We start from the raw sequence: 19,218 nt of genomic DNA, 5'->3' as shown, positions 1-19,218 counted from the left end.
TTTTCATTTACCATTAATCCTTGTTCATTCTTCATCGTTCATTCTTCATTGATCATTGATCTTTGTTCATTCTTCATCATTCATTCGTCATTGACCATTGATCCTTGTTCATTCTTCATCGTTTATTCTTCATTGATCATTGATCCTTGTTCATTCTTCATCGTTCATTGTTCATTGATCATAGATCCTTGTTCATTCTTCATCGTTCATTCGTCATTGATCCTTGTTCATTTTTCATCGTTCATTCTTTATTGATCATTGATCCTCGTTCATTCTTCATTGAGCATTGATACTTGTTCATTCTTCATCGCTCATTCTTCATTGACCATTGATCCTTGTTCATTCTTCATCGTTCATTCGTCATTGATCATTGATCCTTGTTCATTCTTCATCGTTCATTCTTCATTGATCATTGATCCTTGTTCATTCTTCATCGTTCATTCTTCATTGATCATTGATCCTTGTTCATTCTTCATCGTTCATTCTTCATTGATCATTGATCCTTGTTCATTCTTCATCGTTCATTCGTCATTGAGCATTGATCCTTGTTCATTCTTCATCGTTCATTCGTCATTGAACATTGATCCTTGTTCATTCTTCATCTTTCATTCTTCATTGATCATTGATCCTTGTTTATTCTTCATCGTTCATTCGTCATTGAGCATTGATCCTTGTTCATTCTTCATCGTTCATTTTTCATTGATCATTGATCCTTGTTCATTCTTCATCGTTCATTCTTCATTGATCATTGATCCTTTTTCATTCTTCATCGTTCATTCGTCATTGACCATTAATCCTTGTTCATTCTTCATCGTTCATTCTTCATTGATCATTCATCCTTGTTCATTCTTCATCGTTCATTTTTCATTGATCATTGATCCTTGTTCATTCTTCATCGTTCATTCGTCATTGACCATTGATCCTTGTTCATTCATCACTGTTCATTCTTCATTGATCATTGATCCTTGTTCATTCTTCATCGTTCATTCGTCATTGACCATTGATCCTTGTTCATTCTTCAACGTTCATTCTTCATTGATCATTGATCCTTGTTCATTCTTCATCGTTCATTGTTCATTGATCATAGATCCTTGTTCATTCTTCATCGTTCATTCGTCATTAATCCTTGTTTATTTTTCATCGTTCATTCTTTATTGATCATTGATCCTCGTTCATTCTTCATTGAGCATTGATACTTGTTCATTCTTCGTCGTTCATTCTTCATTGACCATTGATCCTTGTTCATTCTTAATCGTTCATTCGTCATTGATCATTGATCCTTGTTCATTCTTCATCGTTCATTCTTCATTGATCATTGATCCTTGTTCATTCTTCATCGTTCATTCTTCATTGATCATTGATCCTTGTTCATTCTTCATCGTTCATTCTTCATTGATCATTGATCCTTGTTCATTCTTCATCGTTCATTCGTCATTGAGCATTGATCCTTATTCATTCTTCATCGTTCATTCTTCATTGATCATTGATCCTTGTTCATTCTTCATCGTTCATTCGTCATTGAGCATTGATCCTTGTTCATTCTTCATCGTTCATTCTTCATTGATCATTGATCCTTGTTCATTCTTCATTGTTCATTCGTCATTGATCATTGATCCTTGTTCATTCTTCATCGTTCATTCTTCATTGACCATTGATCCTTGTTCATTCTTCATCGTTCATTCGTCATTGATCATTGATCCTTGTTCATTCTTCATCGTTCATTCTTCATTGATCATTGATCCTTGTTCATTCTTCATCGTTCATTCTTCATTGATCATTGATCCTTGTTCATTCTTCATCGTTCATTCTTCATTGATCATTGATCCTTGTTCATTCTTCATCGTTCATTCGTCATTGAGCATTGATCCTTGTTCATTCTTCATCGTTCATTCTTCATTGATCATTGATCCTTGTTTATTCTTCATCGTTCATTCGTCATTGAGCATTGATCCTTGTTTATTCTTCATCGTTCATTTTTCATTGATCATTGATCCTTGTTCATTCTTCATCGTTCATTCGTTATTGACCATTGATCCTTGTTCATTCTTCACTGTTCATTCTTCATTGATCATTGATCCTTGTTCATTCTTCATCGTTCATTCGTCATTGACCATTGATCCTTGTTCATTCTTCATCGTTCATTCTTCATTGATCATTGATCCTTCTTCATTCTTCATCGTTCATTCGTCATTGACCATTAATCCTTGTTCATTCTTCATCATTCATTCTTCATTGATCATTGATCCTTGTTCATTCTTCATCGTTCATTCGTCATTGACCATTGATCCTTGTTCATTCTTCATTGTTCATTCGTCATTGATCATTGATCCTTGTTCATTCTTCATCGTTCATTTTTCATTTACCATTAATCCTTGTTCATTCTTCATCGTTCATTCTTTATTGATCATTGATCTTTGTTCATTCTTCATCATTCATTCGTCATTGACCATTGATCCTTGTTCATTCTTCATCGTTCATTCTTCATTGATCATTGATCCTTGTTCATTCTTCATCGTTCATTCGTCATTGACCATTGATCCTTGTTCATTCTTCATCGTTTATTTTTCATTGATCATTGATCCTTGTTCATTCTTCATCGTTCATTCGTCATTGATCATTGATCCTTGTTCATTCTTCATCGTTCATTCTTCATTGATCATTGATCCTTGTTCATTCTTCATCGTTCATTCTTCATTGATCATTGATCCTTGTTCATTCTTCATCGTTCATTCTTCATTGATCATTGATCCTTGTTCATTCTTCATCGTTCATTCGTCATTGAGCATTGATCCTTGTTCATTCTTCATCGTTCATTCTTCATTGATCATTGATCCTTGTTTATTCTTCATCGTTCATTCGTCATTGAGCATTGATCCTTGTTCATTCTTCATCGTTCATTTTTCATTGATCATTGATCCTTGTTCATTCTTCATCGTTCATTCGTCATTGACCATTGATCCTTGTTCATTCTTCACTGTTCATTCTTCATTAATCATTGATCCTTGTTCATTCTTCATCGTTCATTCGTCATTGACCATTGATCCTTGTTCATTCTTCATCGTTGATTCTTCATTGATCATTGATCCTTCTTCATTCTTCATCGTTCATTCGTCATTGACCATTAATCCTTCTTCATTCTTCATCGTTCATTCTTCATTGATCATTGATCCTTGTTCATTCTTCATCGTTCATTTGTCATTGACCATTGATCCTTGTTCATTCTTCATCGTTCATTCGTCATTGATCATTAATCCTTGTTCATTGTTCATCGTTCATTTTTCATTTACCATTAATCCTTGTTCATTCTTCATCGTTCATTCTTCATTTATCATTGATCTTTGTTCATTCTTCATCATTCATTCGTCATTGACCATTGATCCTTGTTCATTCTTCATCGTTTATTCTTCATTGATCATTGATCCTTGTTCATTCTTCATCGTTCATTGTTCATTGATCATAGATCCTTGTTCATTCTTCATCGTTCATTCGTCATTGATCCTTGTTCATTTTTCATCGTTCATTCTTTATTGATCATTGATCCTCGTTCATTCTTCATTGAGCATTGATACTTGTTCATTCTTCATCGTTCATTCTTCATTGACCATTGATCCTTGTTCATTCTTCATCGTTCATTCGTCATTGATCATTGATCCTTGTTCATTCTTCATCGTTCATTCTTCATTGATCATTGATCCTTGTTCATTCTTCATCGTTCATTCTTCATTGATCATTGATCCTTGTTCATTCTTCATCGTTCATTCTTCATTGATCATTGATCCTTGTTCATTCTTCATCGTTCATTCGTCATTGAGCATTGATCCTTGTTCATTCTTCATCGTTCATTCGTCATTGAACATTGATCCTTGTTCATTCTTCATCTTTCATTCTTCATTGATCATTGATCCTTGTTTATTCTTCATCGTTCATTCGTCATTGAGCATTGATCCTTGTTCATTCTTCATCGTTCATTTTTCATTGATCATTGATCCTTGTTCATTCTTCATCGTTCATTCTTCATTGATCATTGATCCTTTTTCATTCTTCATCGTTCATTCGTCATTGACCATTAATCCTTGTTCATTCTTCATCGTTCATTCTTCATTGATCATTCATCCTTGTTCATTCTTCATCGTTCATTTTTCATTGATCATTGATCCTTGTTCATTCTTCATCGTTCATTCGTCATTGACCATTGATCCTTGTTCATTCATCACTGTTCATTCTTCATTGATCATTGATCCTTGTTCATTCTTCATCGTTCATTCGTCATTGACCATTGATCCTTGTTCATTCTTCAACGTTCATTCTTCATTGATCATTGATCCTTGTTCATTCTTCATCGTTCATTGTTCATTGATCATAGATCCTTGTTCATTCTTCATCGTTCATTCGTCATTAATCCTTGTTTATTTTTCATCGTTCATTCTTTATTGATCATTGATCCTCGTTCATTCTTCATTGAGCATTGATACTTGTTCATTCTTCGTCGTTCATTCTTCATTGACCATTGATCCTTGTTCATTCTTAATCGTTCATTCGTCATTGATCATTGATCCTTGTTCATTCTTCATCGTTCATTCTTCATTGATCATTGATCCTTGTTCATTCTTCATCGTTCATTCTTCATTGATCATTGATCCTTGTTCATTCTTCATCGTTCATTCTTCATTGATCATTGATCCTTGTTCATTCTTCATCGTTCATTCGTCATTGAGCATTGATCCTTATTCATTCTTCATCGTTCATTCTTCATTGATCATTGATCCTTGTTCATTCTTCATCGTTCATTCGTCATTGAGCATTGATCCTTGTTCATTCTTCATCGTTCATTCTTCATTGATCATTGATCCTTGTTCATTCTTCATTGTTCATTCGTCATTGATCATTGATCCTTGTTCATTCTTCATCGTTCATTCTTCATTGACCATTGATCCTTGTTCATTCTTCATCGTTCATTCGTCATTGATCATTGATCCTTGTTCATTCTTCATCGTTCATTCTTCATTGATCATTGATCCTTGTTCATTCTTCATCGTTCATTCTTCATTGATCATTGATCCTTGTTCATTCTTCATCGTTCATTCTTCATTGATCATTGATCATTGATCCTTGTTCATTCTTCATCGTTCATTCGTCATTGAGCATTGATCCTTGTTCATTCTTCATCGTTCATTCTTCAATGATCATTGATCCTTGTTTATTCTTCATCGTTCATTCGTCATTGAGCATTGATCCTTGTTTATTCTTCATCGTTCATTTTTCATTGATCATTGATCCTTGTTCATTCTTCATCGTTCATTCGTCATTGACCATTGATCCTTGTTCATTCTTCACTGTTCATTCTTCATTGATCATTGATCCTTGTTCATTCTTCTTCGTTCATTCGTCATTGACCATTGATCCTTGTTCATTCTTCATCGTTCATTCTTCATTGATCATTGATCCTTCTTCATTCTTCATCGTTCATTCGTCATTGACCATTAATCCTTGTTCATTCTTCATCATTCATTCTTCATTGATCATTGATCCTTGTTCATTCTTCATCGTTCATTCGTCATTGACCATTGATCCTTGTTCATTCTTCATTGTTCATTCGTCATTGATCATTGATCCTTGTTCATTCTTCATCGTTCATTTTTCATTTACCATTAATCCTTGTTCATTCTTCATCGTTCATTCTTTATTGATCATTGATCTTTGTTCATTCTTCATCATTCATTCGTCATTGACCATTGATCCTTGTTCATTCTTCATCGTTCATTCTTCATTGATCATTGATCCTTGTTCATTCTTCATCGTTCATTCGTCATTGACCATTGATCCTTGTTCATTCTTCATCGTTTATTTTTCATTGATCATTGATCCTTGTTCATTCTTCATCGTTCATTCGTCATTGATCATTGATCCTTGTTCATTCTTCATCGTTCATTCTTCATTGATCATTGATCCTTGTTCATTCTTCATCGTTCATTCTTCATTGATCATTGATCCTTGTTCATTCTTCATCGTTCATTCTTCATTGATCATTGATCCTTGTTCATTCTTCATCGTTCATTCGTCATTGAGCATTGATCCTTGTTCATTCTTCATCGTTCATTCTTCATTGATCATTGATCCTTGTTTATTCTTCATCGTTCATTCGTCATTGAGCATTGATCCTTGTTCATTCTTCATCGTTCATTTTTCATTGATCATTGATCCTTGTTCATTCTTCATCGTTCATTCGTCATTGACCATTGATCCTTGTTCATTCTTCACTGTTCATTCTTCATTAATCATTGATCCTTGTTCATTCTTCATCGTTCATTCGTCATTGACCATTGATCCTTGTTCATTCTTCATCGTTGATTCTTCATTGATCATTGATCCTTCTTCATTCTTCATCGTTCATTCGTCATTGACCATTAATCCTTCTTCATTCTTCATCGTTCATTCTTCATTGATCATTGATCCTTGTTCATTCTTCATCGTTCATTTGTCATTGACCATTGATCCTTGTTCATTCTTCATCGTTCATTCGTCATTGATCATTAATCCTTGTTCATTGTTCATCGTTCATTTTTCATTTACCATTAATCCTTGTTCATTCTTCATCGTTCATTCTTCATTGATCATTGATCTTTGTTCATTCTTCATCATTCATTCGTCATTGACCATTGATCCTTGTTCATTCTTCATCGTTTATTCTGCATTGATCATTGATCCTTGTTCATTCTTCATCGTTCATTGTTCATTGATCATAGATCCTTGTTCATTCTTCATCGTTCATTCGTCATTGATCCTTGTTCATTTTTCATCGTTCATTCTTTATTGATCATTGATCCTCGTTCATTCTTCATTCAGCATTGATAGTTGTTCATTCTTCATCGCTCATTCTTCATTGACCATTGATCCTTGTTCATTCTTCATCGTTCATTCGTCATTGATCATTGATCCTTGTTCATTCTTCATCGTTCATTCTTCATTGATCATTGATCCTTGTTCATTCTTCATCGTTCATTCGTCATTAATCCTTGTTTATTTTTCATCGTTCATTCTTTATTGATCATTGATCCTCGTTCATTCTTCATTGAGCATTGATACTTGTTCATTCTTCGTCGTTCATTCTTCATTGACCATTGATCCTTGTTCATTCTTAATCGTTCATTCGTCATTGATCATTGATCCTTGTTCATTCTTCATCGTTCATTCTTCATTGATCATTGATCCTTGTTCATTCTTCATCGTTCATTCTTCATTGATCATTGATCCTTGTTCATTCTTCATCGTTCATTCTTCATTGATCATTGATCCTTGTTCATTCTTCATCGTTCATTCGTCATTGAGCATTGATCCTTATTCATTCTTCATCGTTCATTCTTCATTGATCATTGATCCTTGTTCATTCTTCATCGTTCATTCGTCATTGAGCATTGATCCTTGTTCATTCTTCATCGTTCATTCTTCATTGATCATTGATCCTTCTTCATTCTTCATTGTTCATTCGTCATTGATCATTGATCCTTGTTCATTCTTCATCGTTCATTCTTCATTGACCATTGATCCTTGTTCATTCTTCATCGTTCATTCGTCATTGATCATTGATCCTTGTTCATTCTTCATCGTTCATTCTTCATTGATCATTGATCCTTGTTCATTCTTCATCGTTCATTCTTCATTGATCATTGATCCTTGTTCATTCTTCATCGTTCATTCTTCATTGATCATTGATCCTTGTTCATTCTTCATCGTTCATTCGTCATTGAGCATTGATCCTTGTTCATTCTTCATCGTTCATTCTTCATTGATCATTGATCCTTGTTTATTCTTCATCGTTCATTCGTCATTGAGCATTGATCCTTGTTTATTCTTCATCGTTAATTTTTCATTGATCATTGATCCTTGTTCATTCTTCATCGTTCATTCGTCATTGACCATTGATCCTTGTTCATTCTTCACTGTTCATTCTTCATTGATCATTGATCCTTGTTCATTCTTCATCGTTCATTCGTCATTGACCATTGATCCTTGTTCATTCTTCATCGTTCATTCTTCATTGATCATTGATCCTTCTTCATTCTTCATCGTTCATTCGTCATTGACCATTAATCCTTGTTCATTCTTCATCATTCATTCTTCATTGAGCATTGATCCTTGTTCATTCTTCATCGTTCATTCTTCATTGATCATTGATCCTTGTTCATTCTTCATTGTTCATTCGTCATTGATCATTGATCCTTGTTCATTCTTCATCGTTCATTCTTCATTGACCATTGATCCTTGTTCATTCTTCATCGTTCATTCGTCATTGATCATTGATCCTTGTTCATTCTTCATCGTTCATTCTTCATTGATCATTGATCCTTGTTCATTCTTCATCGTTCATTCTTCATTGATCATTGATCCTTGTTCATTCTTCATCGTTCATTCTTCATTGATCATTGATCCTTGTTCATTCTTCATCGTTCATTCGTCATTGAGCATTGATCCTTGTTCATTCTTCATCGTTCATTCTTCATTGATCATTGATCCTTGTTTATTCTTCATCGTTCATTCGTCATTGAGCATTGATCCTTGTTTATTCTTCATCGTTCATTTTTCATTGATCATTGATCCTTGTTCATTCTTCATCGTTCATTCGTCATTGACCATTGATCCTTGTTCATTCTTCACTGTTCATTCTTCATTGATCATTGATCCTTGTTCATTCTTCATCGTTCATTCGTCATTGACCATTGATCCTTGTTCATTCTTCATCGTTCATTCTTCATTGATCATTGATCCTTCTTCATTCTTCATCGTTCATTCGTCATTGACCATTAATCCTTGTTCATTCTTCATCATTCATTCTTCATTGATCATTGATCCTTGTTCATTCTTCATCGTTCATTCGTCATTGACCATTGATCCTTGTTCATTCTTCATTGTTCATTCGTCATTGATCATTGATCCTTGTTCATTCTTCATCGTTCATTTTTCATTTACCATTAATCCTTGTTCATTCTTCATCGTTCATTCTTTATTGATCATTGATCTTTGTTCATTCTTCATCATTCATTCGTCATTGACCATTGATCCTTGTTCATTCTTCATCGTTCATTCTTCATTGATCATTGATCCTTGTTCATTCTTCATCGTTCATTCGTCATTGACCATTGATCCTTGTTCATTCTTCATCGTTTATTTTTCATTGATCATTGATCCTTGTTCATTCTTCATCGTTCATTCGTCATTGATCATTGATCCTTGTTCATTCTTCATCGTTCATTCTTCATTGATCATTGATCCTTGTTCATTCTTCATCGTTCATTCTTCATTGATCATTGATCCTTGTTCATTCTTCATCGTTCATTCTTCATTGATCATTGATACTTGTTCATTCTTCATCGTTCATTCGTCATTGAGCATTGATCCTTGTTCATTCTTCATCGTTCATTCTTCATTGATCATTGATCCTTGTTTATTCTTCATCGTTCATTCGTCATTGAGCATTGATCCTTGTTCATTCTTCATCGTTCATTTTTCATTGATCATTGATCCTTGTTCATTCTTCATCGTTCATTCGTCATTGACCATTGATCCTTGTTCATTCTTCACTGTTCATTCTTCATTAATCATTGATCCTTGTTCATTCTTCATCGTTCATTCGTCATTGACCATTGATCCTTGTTCATTCTTCATCGTTGATTCTTCATTGATCATTGATCCTTCTTCATTCTTCATCGTTCATTCGTCATTGACCATTAATCCTTCTTCATTCTTCATCGTTCATTCTTCATTGATCATTGATCCTTGTTCATTCTTCATCGTTCATTTGTCATTGACCATTGATCCTTGTTCATTCTTCATCGTTCATTCGTCATTGATCATTAATCCTTGTTCATTGTTCATCGTTCATTTTTCATTTACCATTAATCCTTGTTCATTCTTCATCGTTCATTCTTCATTGATCATTGATCTTTGTTCATTCTTCATCATTCATTCGTCATTGACCATTGATCCTTGTTCATTCTTCATTTTTTATTCTTCATTGATCATTGATCCTTGTTCATTCTTCATCGTTCATTGTTCATTGATCATAGATCCTTGTTCATTCTTCATCGTTCATTCGTCATTGATCCTTGTTCATTTTTCATCGTTCATTCTTTATTGATCATTGATCCTCGTTCATTCTTCATTGAGCATTGATACTTGTTCATTCTTCATCGCTCATTCTTCATTGACCATTGATCCTTGTTCATTCTTCATCGTTCATTCGTCATTGATCATTGATCCTTGTTCATTCTTCATCGTTCATTCTTCATTGATCATTGATCCTTGTTCATTCTTCATCGTTCATTCTTCATTGATCATTGATCCTTGTTCATTCTTCATCGTTCATTCTTCATTGATCATTGATCCTGTTCATTCTTCATCGTTCATTCGTCATTGAGCATTGATCCTTGTTCATTCTTCATCGTTCATTCTTCATTGATCATTGATCCTTGTTCATTCTTCATCGTTCATTCGTCATTGAACATTGATCCTTGTTCATTCTTCATCGTTCATTCTTCATTGATCATTGATCCTTGTTTATTCTTCATCGTTCATTCGTCATTGAGCATTGATCCTTGTTCATTCTTCATCGTTCATTTTTCATTGATCATTGATCCTTGTTCATTCTTCATCGTTCATTCTTCATTGATCATTGATCCTTCTTCATTCTTCATCGTTCATTCGTCATTGACCATTAATCCTCGTTCATTCTTCATCGTTCATTCTTCATTGATCATTCATCCTTGTTCATTCTTCATCGTTCATTTTTCATTGATCATTGATCCTTGTTCATTCTTCATCGTTCATTCGTCATTGACCATTGATCCTTGTTCATTCATCACTGTTCATTCTTCATTGATCATTGATCCTTGTTCATTCTTCATCGTTCATTCGTCATTGACCATTGATCCTTGTTCATTCTTCATCGTTCATTCTTCATTGATCATTGATCCTTGTTCATTCTTCATCGTTCATTGTTCATTGATCATAGATCGTTGTTCATTCTTCATCGTTCATTCGTCATTAATCCTTGTTTAGTTTTCATCGTTCATTCTTTATTGATCATTGATCCTCGTTCATTCTTCATTGAGCATTGATACTTGTTCATTCTTCGTCGTTCATTCTTCATTGACCATTGATCCTTGTTCATTCTTCATCGTTCATTCGTCATTGATCATTGATCCTTGTTCATTCTTCATCGTTCATTCTTCATTGATCATTGATCCTTGTTCATTCTTCATCGTTCATTCTTCATTGATCATTGATCCTTGTTCATTCTTCATCGTTCATTCGTCATTGAGCATTGATCCTTGTTCATTCTTCATCGTTCATTCTTCATTGATCATTGATCCTTGTTCATTCTTCATCGTTCATTCGTCATTGAACATTGATCCTTGTTCATTCTTCATCGTTCATTCTTCATTGATCATTGATCCTTGTTTATTCTTCATCGTTCATTCGTCATTGAGCATTGATCCTTGTTCATTCTTCATCGTTCATTTTTCATTGATCATTGATCCTTGTTCATTCTTCATCGTTCATTCTTCATTGATCATTGATCCTTCTTCATTCTTCATCGTTCATTCGTCATTGACCATTAATCCTTGTTCATTCTTCATCGTTCATTCTTCATTGATCATTCATCCTTGTTCATTCTTCATCGTTCATTTTTCATTGATCATTGATCCTTGTTCATTCTTCATCGTTCATTCGTCATTGACCATTGATCCTTGTTCATTCATCACTGTTCATTCTTCATTGATCATTGATCCTTGTTCATTCTTCATCGTTCATTCGTCATTGACCATTGATCCTTGTTCATTCTTCATCGTTCATTCTTCATTGATCATTGATCCTTGTTCATTCTTCATCGTTCATTGTTCATTGATCATAGATCCTTGTTCATTCTTCATCGTTCATTCGTCATTAATCCTTGTTTAGTTTTCATCGTTCATTCTTTATTGATCATTGATCCTCGTTCATTCTTCATTGAGCATTGATACTTGTTCATTCTTCGTCGTTCATTCTTCATTGACCATTGATCCTTGTTTATTCTTCATCGTTCATTTTTCATTGATCATTGATCCTTGTTCATTCTTCATCGTTCATTCGTCATTGACCATTGATCCTTGTTCATTCTTCACTGTTCATTCTTCATTGATCATTGATCCTTGTTCATTCTTCATCGTTCATTCGTCATTGACCATTGATCCTTGTTCATTCTTCATCGTTCATTCTTCATTGATCATTGATCCTTCTTCATTCTTCATCGTTCATTCGTCATTGACCATTAATCCTTGTTCATTCTTCATCATTCATTCTTCATTGATCATTGATCCTTGTTCATTCTTCATCGTTCATTCGTCATTGACCATTGATCCTTGTTCATTCTTCATTGTTCATTCGTCATTGATCATTGATCCTTGTTCATTCTTCATCGTTCATTTTTCATTTACCATTAATCCTTGTTCATTCTTCATCGTTCATTCTTTATTGATCATTGATCTTTGTTCATTCTTCATCATTCATTCGTCATTGACCATTGATCCTTGTTCATTCTTCATCGTTCATTCTTCATTGATCATTGATCCTTGTTCATTCTTCATCGTTCATTCGTCATTGACCATTGATCCTTGTTCATTCTTCATCGTTTATTTTTCATTGATCATTGATCCTTGTTCATTCTTCATCGTTCATTCGTCATTGATCATTGATCCTTGTTCATTCTTCATCGTTCATTCTTCATTGATCATTGATCCTTGTTCATTCTTCATCGTTCATTCTTCATTGATCATTGATCCTTGTTCATTCTTCATCGTTCATTCGTCATTGAGCATTGATCCTTGTTCATTCTTCATCGTTCATTCTTCATTGATCATTGATCCTTGTTTATTCTTCATCGTTCATTCGTCATTGAGCATTGATCCTTGTTCATTCTTCATCGTTCATTTTTCATTGATCATTGATCCTTGTTCATTCTTCATCGTTCATTCGTCATTGACCATTGATCCTTGTTCATTCTTCACTGTTCATTCTTCATTAATCATTGATCCTTGTTCATTCTTCATCGTTCATTCGTCATTGACCATTGATCCTTGTTCATTCTTCATCGTTGATTCTTCATTGATCATTGATCCTTCTTCATTCTTCATCGTTCATTCGTCATTGACCATTAATCCTTCTTCATTCTTCATCGTTCATTCTTCATTGATCATTGATCCTTGTTCATTCTTCATCGTTCATTTGTCATTGACCATTGATCCTTGTTCATTCTTCATCGTTCATTCGTCATTGATCATTAATCCTTGTTCATTGTTCATCGTTCATTTTTCATTTACCATTAATCCTTGTTCATTCTTCATCGTTCATTCTTCATTGATCATTGATCTTTGTTCATTCTTCATCATTCATTCGTCATTGACCATTGATCCTTGTTCATTCTTCATCGTTTATTCTTCATTGATCATTGATCCTTGTTCATTCTTCATCGTTCATTGTTCATTGATCATAGATCCTTGTTCATTCTTCATCGTTCATTCGTCATTGATCCTTGTTCATTTTTCATCGTTCATTCTTTATTGATCATTGATCCTCGTTCATTCTTCATTGAGCATTGATACTTGTTCATTCTTCATCGCTCATTCTTCATTGACCATTGATCCTTGTTCATTCTTCATCGTTCATTCGTCATTGATCATTGATCCTTGTTCATTCTTCATCGTTCATTCTTCATTGATCATTGATCCTTGTTCATTCTTCATCGTTCATTCTTCATTGATCATTGATCCTTGTTCATTCTTCATCGTTCATTCTTCATTGATCATTGATCCTTGTTCATTCTTCATCGTTCATTCGTCATTGAGCATTGATCCTTGTTCATTCTTCATCGTTCATTCTTCATTGATCATTGATCCTTGTTCATTCTTCATCGTTCATTCGTCATTGAACATTGATCCTTGTTCATTCTTCATCGTTCATTCTTCATTGATCATTGATCCTTGTTTATTCTTCATCGTTCATTCGTCATTGAGCATTGATCCTTGTTCATTCTTCATCGTTCATTTTTCATTGATCATTGATCCTTGTTCATTCTTCATCGTTCATTCTTCATTGATCATTGATCCTTCTTCATTCTTCATCGTTCATTCGTCATTGACCATTAATCCTTGTTCATTCTTCATCGTTCATTCTTCATTGATCATTCATCCTTGTTCATTCTTCATCGTTCATTTTTCATTGATCATTGATCCTTGTTCATTCTTCATCGTTCATTCGTCATTGACCATTGATCCTTGTTCATTCATCACTGTTCATTCTTCATTGATCATTGATCCTTGTTCATTCTTCATCGTTCATTCGTCATTGACCATTGATCCTTGTTCATTCTTCATCGTTCATTCTTCATTGATCATTGATCCTTGTTCATTCTTCATCGTTCATTGTTCATTAATCATAGATCCTTGTTCATTCTTCATCGTTCATTCGTCATTAATCCTTGTTTAGTTTTCATCGTTCATTCTTTATTGATCATTGATCCTCGTTCATTCTTCATTGAGCATTGATACTTGTTCATTCTTCGTCGTTCATTCTTCATTGACCATTGATCCTTGTTCATTCTTCATCGTTCATTCGTCATTGATCATTGATCCTTGTTCATTCTTCATCGTTCATTCTTCATTGATCATTGATCCTTGTTCATTCTTCATCGTTCATTCTTCATTGATCATTGATCCTTGTTCATTCTTCATCGTTCATTCGTCATTGAGCATTGATCCTTGTTCATTCTTCATCGTTCATTCTTCATTGATCATTGATCCTTGTTCATTCTTCATCGTTCATTCGTCATTGAACATTGATCCTTGTTCATTCTTCATCGTTCATTCTTCATTGATCATTGATCCTTGTTTATTCTTCATCGTTCATTCGTCATTGAGCATTGATCCTTGTTCATTCTTCATCGTTCATTTTTCATTGATCATTGATCCTTGTTCATTCTTCATCGTTCATTCTTCATTGATCATTGATCCTTCTTCATTCTTCATCGTTCATTCGTCATTGACCATTAATCCTTGTTCATTCTTCATCGTTCATTCTTCATTGATCATTCATCCTTGTTCATTCTTCATCGTTCATTTTTCATTGATCATTGATCCTTGTTCATTCTTCATCGTTCATTCGTCATTGACCATTGATCCTTGTTCATTCATCACTGTTCATTCTTCATTGATCATTGATCCTTGTTCATTCTTCATCGTTCATTCGTCATTGACCATTGATCCTTGTTCATTCTTCATCGTTCATTCTTCATTGATCATTGATCCTTGTTCATTCTTCATCGTTCATTGTTCATTGATCATAGATCCTTGTTCATTCTTCATCGTTCATTCGTCATTAATCCTTGTTTAGTTTTCATCGTTCATTCTTTATTGATCATTGATCCTCGTTCATTCTTCATTGAGCATTGATACTTGTTCATTCTTCGTCGTTCATTCTTCATTGACCATTGATCCTTGTTCATTCTTCATCGTTCATTCGTCATTGATCATTGATCCTTGTTCATTCTTCATCGTTCATTCTTCATTGATCATTGATCCTTGTTCATTCTTCATCGTTCATTCTTCATTGATCATTGATCCTTGTTCATTCTTCATCGTTCATTCTTCATTGATCATTGATCCTTGTTCATTCTTCATCGTTCATTCGTCATTGAGCATTGATCCTTATTCATTCTTCATCGTTCATTCTTCATTGATCATTGATCCTTGTTCATTCTTCATCGTTCATTCGTCATTGAGCATTGATCCTTGTTCATTCTTCATCGTTCATTCTTCATTGATCATTGATCCTTGTTCATTCTTCATCGTTCATTCTTCATTGATCATTGATCCTTGTTCATTCTTCATCATTCATTCGTCATTGACCATTGATCCTTGTTCATTCTTCATCGTTCATTCTTCATTGATCATTGATCCTTGTTCATTCTTCATCGTTCATTCTTCATTGACCATTGATCCTTGTTCATTCTTCATCGTTCATTCGTCATTGATCATTGATCCTTGTTCATTCTTCATCGTTCATTCTTCATTGATCATTGATCCTTGTTCATTCTTCATCGTTCATTCTTCATTGATCATTGATCCTTGTTCATTCTTCATCGTTCATTCGTCATTGATCATTGATTCACTCTTCATCGTTCATTCTTCATTGATCATTGATCCTTGTTCATTCTTCATCGTTCATTCTTCATTGATCATTGATCCTTGTTCATTCTTCATCGTTCATTCTTCATTGATCATTGATCCTTGTTCATTCTTCATCGTTCATTCTTCATTGATCATTGATCCTTGTTCATTCTTCATCGTTCATTCTTCATTGATCATTGATCCTTGTTCATTCTTCATCGTTCAATCGTCATTGAGCATTGATCCTTGTTCATTCTTCATCGTTCATTCTTCATTGATCATTGATCCTTGTTTATTCTTCATCGTTCATTCGTCATTAAGCATTGATCCTTGTTCATTCTTCATCGTTCATTTTTCATTGATCATTGATCCTTGTTCATTCTTCATCGTTCATTCGTCATTGACCATTGATCCTTGTTCATTCTTCACTGTTCATTCTTCATTGATCATTGATCCTTGTTCATTCTTCATCGTTCATTCGTCATTGACCATTGATCCTTGTTCATTCTTCATCGTTCATTCTTCATTGATCATTGATCCTTCTTCATTCTTCATCGCTCATTCGTCATTGACCATTAATCCTTGTTCATTCTTCATCATTCATTCTTCATTGATCATTGATCCTTGTTCATTCTTCATCATTCATTCGTCATTGACCATTGATCCTTGTTCATTCTTCATCGTTTATTCTTCATTGATCATTGATCCTTGTTCATTCTTCATCGTTCATTGTTCATTGATCATAGATCCTTGTTCATTCTTCATCGTTCATTCGTCATTGATCCTTGTTCATTTTTCATCGTTCATTCTTTATTGATCATTGATCCTCGTTCATTCTTCTTTGAGCATTGATACTTGTTCATTCTTCATCGCTCATTCTTCATTGACCATTGATCCTTGTTCATTCTTCATCGTTCATTCGTCATTGATCATTGATCCTTGTTCATTCTTCATCGTTCATTCTTCATTGATCATTGATCCTTGTTCATTCTTCATCGTTCATTCTTCATTGATCATTGATCCTTGTTCATTCTTCATCGTTCATTCTTCATTGATCATTAATCCTTGTTCATTCTTCATCGTTCATTCGTCATTGAGCATTGATCCTTGTTCATTCTTCATCGTTCATTCTTCATTGATCATTGATCCTTGTTCATTCTTCATCGTTCATTCGTCATTGAACATTGATCCTTGTTCATTCTTCATCGTTCATTCTTCATTGATCATTGATCCTTGTTTATTCTTCATCGTTCATTCGTCATTGAGCATTGATCCTTGTTCATTCTTCATCGTTCATTTTTCATTGATCATTGATCCTTGTTCATTCTTCATCGTTCATTCTTCATTGATCATTGATCCTTCTTCATTCTTCATCGTTCATTCGTCATTGACCATTGATCCTTGTTCATTCTTCATCGTTCATTCTTCATTGATCATTGATCCTTGTTCATTCTTCATCGTTCATTGTTCATTGATCATAGATCCTTGTTCATTCTTCATCGTTCATTCGTCATTAATCCTTGTTTAGTTTTCATCGTTCATTCTTTATTGATCATTGATCCTCGTTCATTCTTCATTGAGCATTGATACTTGTTCATTCTTCGTCGTTCATTCTTCATTGACCATTGATCCTTGTTCATTCTTCATCGTTCATTCGTCATTGATCATTGATCCTTGTTCATTCTTCATCGTTCATTCTTCATTGATCATTGATCCTTGTTCATTCTTCATCGTTCATTCTTCATTGATCATTGATCCTTGTTCATTCTTCATCGTTCATTCGTCATTGAGCATTGATCCTTGTTCATTCTTCATCGTTCATTCTTCATTGATCATTGATCCTTGTTCATTCTTCATCGTTCATTCGTCATTGAACATTGATCCTTGTTCATTCTTCATCGTTCATTCTTCATTGATCATTGATCCTTGTTTATTCTTCATCGTTCATTCGTCATTGAGCATTGATCCTTGTTCATTCTTCATCGTTCATTTTTCATTGATCATTGATCCTTGTTCATTCTTCATCGTTCATTCTTCATTGATCATTGATCCTTCTTCATTCTTCATCGTTCATTCGTCATTGACCATTAATCCTTGTTCATTCTTCATCGTTCATTCTTCATTGATCATTCATCCTTGTTCATTCTTCATCGTTCATTTTTCATTGATCATTGATCCTTGTTCATTCTTCATCGTTCATTCGTCATTGACCATTGATCCTTGTTCATTCATCACTGTTCATTCTTCATTGATCATTGATCCTTGTTCATTCTTCATCGTTCATTCGTCATTGACCATTGATCCTTGTTCATTCTTCATCGTTCATTCTTCATTGATCATTGATCCTTGTTCATTCTTCATCGTTCATTGTTCATTGATCATAGATCCTTGTTCATTCTTCATCGTTCATTCGTCATTAATCCTTGTTTAGTTTTCATCGTTCATTCTTTATTGATCATTGATCCTCGTTCATTCTTCATTGAGCATTGATACTTGTTCATTCTTCGTCGTTCATTCTTCATTGACCATTGATCCTTGTTCATTCTTCATCGTTCATTCGTCATTGATCATTGATCCTTGTTCATTCTTCATCGTTCATTCTTCATTGATCATTGATCCTTGTTCATTCTTCATCGTTCATTCTTCATTGATCATTGATCCTTGTTCATTCTTCATCGTTCATTCTTCATTGATCATTGATCCTTGTTCATTCTTCATCGTTCATTCGTCATTGAGCATTGATCCTTATTCATTCTTCATCGTTCATTCTTCATTGATCATTGATCCTTGTTCATTCTTCATCGTTCATTCGTCATTGAGCATTGATCCTTGTTCATTCTTCATCGTTCATTCTTCATTGATCATTGATCCTTGTTCATTCTTCATCGTTCATTCTTCATTAATCATTGATCCTTGTTCATTCTTCATCATTCATTCGTCATTGACCATTGATCCTTGTTCATTCTTCATCGTTCATTCTTCATTGATCATTGATCCTTGTTCATTCTTCATCGTTCATTCT

The sequence above is a fragment of the Amaranthus tricolor genome, chromosome 17 (genome assembly GCF_026212465.1).
Source record: "Amaranthus tricolor cultivar Red isolate AtriRed21 chromosome 17, ASM2621246v1, whole genome shotgun sequence".
In the NCBI taxonomy this organism is placed as follows: Eukaryota; Viridiplantae; Streptophyta; class Magnoliopsida; order Caryophyllales; family Amaranthaceae; genus Amaranthus; species Amaranthus tricolor.
Note: the sequence above shows the minus strand (reverse complement) of the source record.